The sequence below is a fragment of the Sinocyclocheilus grahami genome, unplaced genomic scaffold (genome assembly GCF_001515645.1).
Source record: "Sinocyclocheilus grahami isolate Dianchi unplaced genomic scaffold, SAMN03320097.WGS_v1.1 scaffold503.1, whole genome shotgun sequence".
Lineage (NCBI taxonomy): Eukaryota > Metazoa > Chordata > Actinopteri > Cypriniformes > Cyprinidae > Sinocyclocheilus > Sinocyclocheilus grahami.
This window is the reverse complement of record NW_015505682.1, coordinates 1,171,529-1,181,261: the sequence shown is the minus strand read 5'-3', so window position 1 is coordinate 1,181,261 and position 9,733 is coordinate 1,171,529. Positions and strand designations below refer to the sequence as shown.

Below are 9,733 nucleotides of genomic sequence, written 5' to 3'. Positions count from 1 at the left end.
TCGTGTGGGTGAGCGGTTTGCTGATGTCAACGTTGTGGATCAAGTGGCCCATGGTGGCGGGGGGGTTATGGTATGAGCAGGCGTATGTTATGGACAACGAACACAGGTGCATTTTATTGATGGCATTTTGAATGCACAGAGATACCGTGACGAGATCCTGAGGCCCATTGTTGTGCCATTCATCCACGACCATCACCTCATGTTGCAGCATGATAATTGCAAGGATCTGTACACAATTCCTGGAAGCTGAAAACATCCCAGTTCTTGTATGGCCAGCATACTCACCGGACATGTCACCCATTGAGCATGTTTGGGATGCTCTGGATCGGCGTATACGACAGCGTGTTCCAGTTCCTGCCAATATCCAGCAACTTCGCACAGCCATTGAAGAGGAGTGGACCAACATTCCACAGGCCACAATTAACAACCTGATCAACTCTATGCAAAGGAGATGTGTTGCACTGCGTGAGGCAAATGGTGGTCACACCAGATACTGACTGGTTTACGAACCCCCCGGACCCCCCAATACAGTAAAACTGCACATTTTAGAGTGGCCTTTTATTGTGGCCAGCCTAAGGCACACCTGTGCAATAATCATGCTGTCTAATGAGCATCTTGATATGACACACCTGTGAGGTGGATGGATTATCTCGGCAAAGGAGAAGTGCTCACTAACACAGATTTAGACAAATTTGTGAATATTTGAGAGAAATAGGCCTTTTGCGTACATAGAAAAAGTCTTAGATCTTTGAGTTCAGCTCATGAAAAATGGGGGCAAAAACAAAAGTGTTGCATTTATAATTTTGTTCAGTGTATATACTGAAATCTATATACTCGACCGATGCCAAATATCTGCCATTTTGAGATGTGGATATATAAATGTATATCTAGATTTTTATTTTGATTTATATAGTTTACATCTACACATTTATTTGCTTTTAGATTTTTATATTTTAGTGCCACTGCATTGTGTCACACTCCAACACCAGAATATGTAAAGGCATTCAAACATGTCCGATCAGGGTCAGATGAACCTAAACCCAGCCTAATTATACAGGACTTTAAGTCCAGTTAGTTGACCATTAATTCAGGGAAGCCACCAACTAATTGTTTTTGAAAACATAGTTTTGCACATCCATACATGCCATAAACAAGCATGCATATTTCACCTCCAGGGCCTGTTCACTGAACACTGTCTGTGTTCATATCATAACCTCAAAATACCCTTTCTCTGCCCACCGCCTTGGTGTGCTGTATTTTGAGACTTGGCAGGCCTAATTGGATGAAGTGGAGCATGCTGTAATGTGTTGTCATGGTGAAGCAGTGCTGGGCTGTAATGTGATTTGCTGTAGTGGCAATCAGGGCTGTAAATTCTCACCGATGGAATCGGGAGTGTGTCAGAAGCCCAGTGTGTACTAAACGTAGGTGTGTATCGCCCAAAGCCTGCGATCCAGAGGAGTTACACACCGTTGCCAGCTGATATCCACTGGCATACACTTGACTTCCACACAGACAGTCGAGAGAGGAACTAGAGCTGAATTGATCAGTATTGATGGGCGGGAGTCTGTCAGGCCATAATGTTTGCCGCCGCAGGGAATGTTTGTGTGCTGGAGCGCGTCTCCTCCTGTCCCTTCAGTATGTGGGTGTGTGTGCGTATAACAGGTCAGGAACGCACACGCTTTCTATCTTTCCCTCCAAAACAGCGTGTGTCTATGCAGGCGACATCTGTGTGCGATAGATAAACCCAAAATTCATGATCTATGAATCAGGCTTAGGCTGCCTTTGATGTCCCATACTACGAGGAGACATTCCAAAGCCTTCTGTATTTGTGTGTGTGTGAAGAGCGAGCCGTATTAGCGGTACGAAGGCAAGACCAGCAGCTGTCAGTTATACTCATCAGCTTTGCTTCGACTCTATTGTCTGAGGAGACAGTGGGTAGATGCCTGCAGTTTGGCAGTGCCACACACACGCGCCGCATCTACTGTTATTTCACACATGGATGTTGTATCGCACCTCGTGAGCTGTAATTCATAATATCAAGCTCATTATTTTGACATGTGCCATGTCATTTTCTCTCTCTGCTGTGTTTCTCTTTCTGATGCTCAACAGGGCTCGCTGACGCACATATATAACAATTAATGATAGCTTGGTGAGCTGCTGCTTCTATAGCAGCAGGTAGTAACAATGCTAACAGCTCACTCTGGTTTCTTTGACAGATCACTCCATCTTCTGACAGCTTGGTGACGCCCACAAAAGGAACTGACTGGCCCGTAACTTATGGCTTCCTTGGGACTTTCTCTGGTAAAATATTCACTCACACATGACTTAAAACTGGGAATTCACAGTGTTGCATTATACTCCAAGTTCCCTTTTTTTCCCTAACTTAGTGAGCTCACTACCTAGACGCTATGTCTGATTAAACATATTTGGTTTTAGACTCTAAATCTATATTGTTGGATTGTTTGAGCATCATAGGCATGTTGGAACATTTGATTTGTTGACCCTCAAAACTTAGTGAGCTGACTATCTACCTAGGAAACAATTTTGATCATAGACAAGATGCTGAATCATAAACATGTAACATTCAAGCTGACATGTTCAGATCCAGGTTCAAAACCTAGTAACCTTATTCTAGTAAGCTTACTGCAAAGACAGCAGTTTTGAGCATCATTGGCATTCAATTTGAAATGTTTTATTCAGCATGTTCGATTAAACGCTCAAAAACTAGTCACTGAGCTGACTACTTAGTGCTACTTTAGTGCTCAGTACAGCATTTTTGGTTACATTTTGGAATGTCCTCTTTGAAATGATTGATTCATTATTTTCGATTTAATATTTAAAACCTGGTGAGCTAGATGGCATGAGCAGCATAAACACATTGGAACATTTGGTTTGACTTGTTTGATTCAACATTCAACTGGGTAAGCTGACTACGTAGACAACATTTTTGAACATCGTAGACATTTTGTAATGTTTAAATTTACATGTTCAGTTTTTTGGGGGGTAATTTTATTGCCTAAACAGCACCTTGAGCATTATTAGCACGTTCAGTTACACATCTTTGATTCAACACATTTAACTCAATTTTGGAATGTTCAGTTTGAAATATTTGACTAGGTGTCGACCAGTATGTGTTTTTCAGGGCCGATACCGATTATTACAGTTCAAGTAGACCGATAACCGATATTTTGAACCGATATATATGTCTGGTGTAAAAATTTAAATGTCAAATTTAAGAATAACAAGGGCTATTTGTAGGGCTAAATATAAACAAGAGTATTTTACTTACCCCACTGGCAGATCATTTTACTTTTTTAAAGCAAAATGCACTTAATTTAGTTTTTTCCCCACCTGGAATCAAGACTAAATATATACTGTATGTCCTTTTGCTTATCTAGTAAAAGTATCTTGATTTAAGAATTTTTTGATATTTTGACAAGACAAAAATACTAAGTAAGATAAGCCATTTTTTGCAGTGTTGTAACATTGACTTGTTGGAATTGTTCAGTTCAACATATTTGATTCAACACATTCGATATGATATTGAAATGTTCAATTTGAAATTCAATATATTTGACACTCAAAATTTATTGAGCTGACCATCTAGACAGCATTTTTTAGTAACATAGACATGTTGGAACATTGAATTTGGCATGTTTGATTTGACCCTTGCTACCTAAATGGCATAACATGTCATAAATAGACATGTTGGAATGATTGACATGTTCGATTCAGCATGTTTGGTTTCAGACTTAAAGATGTTTGAGCACCAAAGGCATGTTGAAATGTTTGATTTGACTTGTTTGATTCAATTTGCAACTTAGTGAAATGACTCCCTCCCTACCTAGGCAACATTTTTGAACACCATTGACATGTTGTAATGTTCAAATCTACATGTTTAGTTCTATATGTTTGATTTTACATATCCGTTTCTATTTTAGAATGTTCAGTTTGGAATTCTGCACTTGTTGGAATGATTGAGATGGTCTATCTATTCAACGCTCTGTTTCGAAGTCAAGGCCTAGTGAGCTCACTACCTAGATGCCGTTTTTAAGCATCATTTACTGTTCAATTTGACACTCAATACCTAGAGGCAATACACTTTTAGGCATCATTTAAGACCATTAAATTTGAATGTTCATCTTGAATGTTTGAAGAGGCCTATGAAACATAAAAATGCTGTCTAAGTAGGCGTCTTACGAGGTCCTGACAGCTAGTGTGAAAACGTTACAGCTTTTCCTTCAGTTGCGCATAAGAGATGTTTATTGCTATAAGGGTACTGTTGAAGAGATAAACAGACAGAAGGCCACTCCCTGATGCCTCACCTGGGAGATTTTCAGCCTGCAGCCTCATCTGTTTGTTTCAATACTTGATTTGTTTGCTGACCTGTTTTTCCTCTGCCGTGTTGTGTGTTTGTGTGGTGTGGTAATGGCTCGTCTCTGAATGACCTGAACAAAGCGTGTCTATGCGTGTGTTTGTACTGCTGCATTTAGGAGCCCTGAGGACAAACTGGTGTTTCAAGTTTTGTTGCCCTTGAGCAGAATTCACTTCCTACTCCTCTTATTTTTTCTTGTTCACCTTCTGGAGTCTTCCAAAAATCCTGAGATTCTGGTTTCCTGGCCAATCATGTGTGAATACTACCAAGTTGTCTTAAACGTGATTAGGTGTTTATATGGCTTACAAGGTCATGTGTGTATTGCTTGGATGGTTAAATAAATTGGTCAGTACTTAATTTTATCGCCGTCAGGTACAATGTGGATAGTTGTCACCCTGTTTTATAATAATACTAATCCTGTTTGTCTTAGCCATGTGCTTAGGACTCTCAGATTACACATGTTCTCTTGCTTTGACTGTCACATTCACAAACCTGAACACCTGTGCACTATTTGATCACATGCCAGCCAGATGGCACACATGGGCATTTCCTAGTAACCCGCTGGCCTCCTGAGATCATAATTTTGTGGTGTTAGTATGACGGAATTGGATACTAGGGCCTATTACAGATGGGTCAGGACATCCACCAACCAACTAGTTGGTTAATGAGGTTGACGGTTGATGATTTTTAATTTTTTTTTCAAATCTCAAGTGATTTTAGTGGCATTTTTATTTTCAGGCTCAAAATATTGTAACATTGGCATGTTGGAATCTATCATAGGGGCTTTCGTACCAGAGGAACCTTTTCATTGTTTCTAGTACCAATGAAGGAAGTTTCAGGAACTGGAAATGAATTTAGTTCTAGGAAAATTTTTTGGGAGAAACTAAATTTGCTTCTACTTCAGTAGGGTCTTACCCAGCACCATTGACATAGTTGTACGTTAATTGGTCGAATGCATGCCATACGAAATAGCACCCATTAAACATGGAACAGTATTTTAAAGGTGGGGTAAGTGATTTCTGGTAGCCAATGTTGATATTTCAAATCACCAAAACAAACACGCCCCTACCCCAAAAGGGTATCACCCCTATTTTGATAGCTCCGCCCCACACATACGTATGCAACCCAGGCAACGATTAGTTCTGTGAAACAAAGCAAAACTGCTGCTGCGTTCTATTTATGACGTATTGACACAAATTTCAAATAATTTTCAACGGTCGCTTTTAGGGCTGTCAAAAAAAAATTCGAATTTCGAATATTCATCGAATTTAAAATAAAAATCCACATTATAATGCAAAAACATTGCATTCGAATTTTAGTTATGCATCAGGCAGCCTTATCAGTGGTGCACGAAATGCGACGACGATGTAAGTGTCATTGCATTTTAATGCTTTTGTTAGCCTATCCAGTTGAACCCACTAGATGCAGCGCTGCTACGTTGTTCATTCAAAATATTGCAGAAATCAATGTCAATCAATGCTGATATGATGTTGTTTACGTCAAAACCGAAACCAAGCTGTTCACACAGAGCGCATATTTATCACATTTTCTAGAGGGACATCTATCACCGTTACACTCGCGTCTCACAAGAGAGCCGCATGTTTAGAAAGCCATGTAAAATTAAAGTAAGTTCAACTTTTTAAAAACATGTCTCAAGACTTTATGGCGGTTTTTCCCCATCCCACTGCATCTCAAGTTTTTAGATGAAGAAAGTACTCTTTGTGATTGGTTTTCGGTCCTTTGTATTAAACTATACATGCATGCAAGATGCTGTACATGCTGTAATTAAGCAACTTTATTAATTATATAAGGTTTTTTCACTTTTTTCAAAGATAGTCGTGTTATTTTATTATGCTTTGAAGAAACGTGCATAATATTTTGTTCGATGCGCCCCCTTGTGGCCTCAGGAGAGAAGCCAAAAGCTTTTTTCCCCCCTAATTGAAATTATGCCTTTTAAATTCGAATATAATTCGAATATTGATAATATTTAAGTACGAAATTCGAATTTAGTTTTTCAGCCATTTTGACAGCCTTAGTCACATTTGTTGCATCCAGTGTAGATTGACTTTAGCTGTTGCGGACAACTGTCGCGTCCGGTGATGACACGGATGACACATCTTTCTGTCACTCGGCTAATGTCCGTCCTGTGCACTGAGCGCTCTCTCCTGCGCATCATGAGTAGACACGCCCCTTACTGCTGATTGGCTACAAGTTTGTTTTTGGTACTCGGCCCGACTCAGTTTTCTAAAGCGTTTTTGAAAAAATACATACCCCACCTTTAAAGTGGTACAAGACATAAACATATACAGAAAGCTAATGTTAACAGCATTTATGTCACACAACTTATACATCGTCATTCCATATCCATTATCACGATTCCCATTACACACAACAGAAACACAGCTCCGATCACAGCATCCTCCATTCTCCAGTTGTTGACGTTGTTGGCCGGCTTGTGTTACTTCAGAGTTCTTACTGGCAGTGCGAAAGCAACCAAGAAAATGGCCCAAGGAGAACATTTAGTTCTTGGCTTCTTCATTTAACTAAGTTCCTATAACTACCCAGTGTCCTATAAATAGGGCCCTATGAAATCCATTTTATTTTTTCCCAAATTCCTTTTTTTCCATTTACATTTTTTTGGATTCCGTTTGAATTTTTCTGGACTCTCAAAAAAAGCATCAAAAAGCATGTCTAGTTATTTTAAATCATGAAACTTACACAATTTAACAGGAATTTATTAAAAGTTTACCAAAGTTTAATTTTTATGGTCCTATTAAATATACGTTTTATTTTTTATCTCTCATTCTGGTTTATTTTTACCAAATTCTGTGTTTTCCATTTTAACTTTCTGGATTAAATTTAATAATCAAAAGCATCTCTAATTAATTGATTTTATAAAAAACGATTTAATTTATTTTCTTTATTTCAGTAATGTGTGTTTTGTATTTACATTTTTCTGGTAAATAAGGGAAGGCATAAAACATTAATTTATCTTTTAATCAAATGAAAATTAAAAAAAAAATTTTGGCAAACAAAATGTGGAAGAAAATTGTGATTATTCCTTTAAAAAAAATCATGTTTAATAATAATTTTATTAATAGTAGTAGTACTATTATTATAAGTCATATATTTCAGTCACTTTCTTCAAGTTAAACTGAACTTTTATTTTGACGGGTTGCGGTGTAGACTTTTAAGTTTTTGTTTTTATATGGTATGATGGTTTTTATATGCTAGGATAATTTTCTCAAATGAAATGGTAAAATACTCATGAAGTGACTCTCAGAGCAACTCTGGAGATGATGTTCATGACTGCAGAGGCTGAAAACACTGTGAGCGTCACATGCTTCAGTATGTGTGTAGTAAATGAAACCGTGAATCTGTGCCATTCATTCACACAGAGACATGTAGAACATGGGCGTCGCTAGGCCATTTTTAGGGGGGCTATAGCCCACCTAAAATGACTACTCAACCCCCTTAAAAATTTTGCGATTAGCTCCATAAACTGTACACGAATTCGTGATCGCCTCAGTCCCCTTTAAATTTCATCTGAAAACGGTGGCAGACTTCGATCAGCTCCTCCCCATCTTTCAGCGCGTTCTTTTTCAATCCGCAGACCGCGGCCGCGCAGAGCAAGAAACAGAGGACAAGGTGTGTGTTTATTGATAGATTGTTATAATATCTGCAGCTGCGCAGTTCTTTGACATAAATACGGTTTAAAAAATATCATGGGGGAGCAATCGGTTCCACATCTATACTGTAAAGTTTTCACTGCGCTCACCCCTCATCACACCACAGCTGTTTCCTCCAGTGAAAATGAAGCACATATGAACGCATACTTTATAAAACAATCATGTTGCCATTTTCATTGGAAAATTTAACTTGCAATGTAATACATATTCCAGTGCATGTGGCAAAGAGGTTTGCATACTTGAGCTAAGGAAAGAGGGTTGTACTAGAAATTAAAACAGTAAAATTTTGTGTGTGTACAGTAAACAGGTGTGTGTGAGATCATGAAGATTTGTATTTGGCTTATTTGTATTTGGCTTATTCAGTTGTTATTCATATGTTATACCTATCTATGCAATACAGTGGGATACAACACTTTTTGGTATATAAGTTTAGTATACCACCCATATTAGTCAAACATTTTTTTTAATTTTATTTATATATATACAGTGGGTACGGAAAGTATTCAGACCCCCTTATATTGTTCACTCTTTGTTATATTGCAGCCATTTGCTAAAATCATTTGTTAATTTTTTTTCCTCATTAATGTACACACAGCACCCCATATTGACAGAAAAACACAGAATTGTTGACATTTTTGCAGATTTATTAAAGAAAAACTGAAATATAGAACATGCAGGGTTCATATTTAAATAGTCTTTTTGTGGCTTAATAATCACAGACACAAGTTTGTGTGCTTTTGATTTATTCATTCAAAGTTTGGCAAATTCCGTGACATTCCGCATTATATCAAGTCAAGTCAAGTCACCTTTATTTATATAGCGCTTTTAACAATACAGATTGTGACAAAGCAACTGAACAGCATTAATTAGGAAAATAGTGTCAATAATGCAAAATGACAATAGTAGATCATTTTTTTGCAGGAAGGAGCACAATTGAGCAGACACAACTTTTTCTAAAATTTTAGACATAAAAGGAAGATTAGAGATGGGTCTGTAATTTGCCAGTTCACTAGGATCTAGTTGGTATATGGTATATTATATGGTAAATTCTATTTTTATGACTGGATTCCATGATTCCGTGTGCTTTTTTTGCATCACGGAAATCATAGGGCCCCTACCTATAACACATTCAGTTGGATTTTGGAATGTTCATGAGCTGACTATCTAGACCAGTGGTTCTCAACCTTTTTTTCCACCGAGCCGCACTATGGTCCAAATGCAAGTCTCGCGGGCCGCACACATATCATTTACATATTACGTCACCAATACAAACCAACCTGATTTATAATATTAAAGCCTAAATATTATGATATCTAATCGATTACATTCATTGAAATAAATAAATAATTCTACTCCCCATAAATAATTTTGTGAAATTCGGCTCGAAAGGAGTAACAGCAAAATCATAGGTGGAGTTTATGTTATATGTTCTACATTTCATGTATTTATGTAACACATATTCTACATTAAAAAATAATTTTAGAATGAACATGCTGTATAAAAAGTAAAAAAACAAAAACAAAAAAAAAAACATACCTAATGCAGAAAAGCCGCCTCTTTTTCCGAATTGCTTAGATGACCACTATCTTTCTTTCATCTCTTCTGATACATTTTCTGTCAAATCGTTTTCTGTGTGCTAGATCAGAGCTAGAGCCCTGCATTTCAGCCC

The 9,733-nt window shown here is 37.7% G+C and overlaps 1 protein-coding gene across 3 annotated transcripts in view; it reads left to right on the top strand.

The window, feature by feature from the left end:
• The window catches only part of sipa1l3 (signal-induced proliferation-associated 1 like 3), a 129,972-nt gene that overhangs the window by 66,177 nt on the left and 54,062 nt on the right, over window positions 1–9,733 (top strand). For 2 of the 3 annotated variants that reach the window (XM_016237008.1, XM_016237010.1), the window contains exon 2: window positions 2,217–2,301. The exons of the other annotated variant lie outside the window; for it this stretch is intronic. The gene's annotated coding sequence lies outside the window, so the exon portion shown is untranslated. The remainder of the gene's footprint in view (window positions 1–2,216; window positions 2,302–9,733) is intronic. 3 annotated transcript variants of the gene reach the window in all.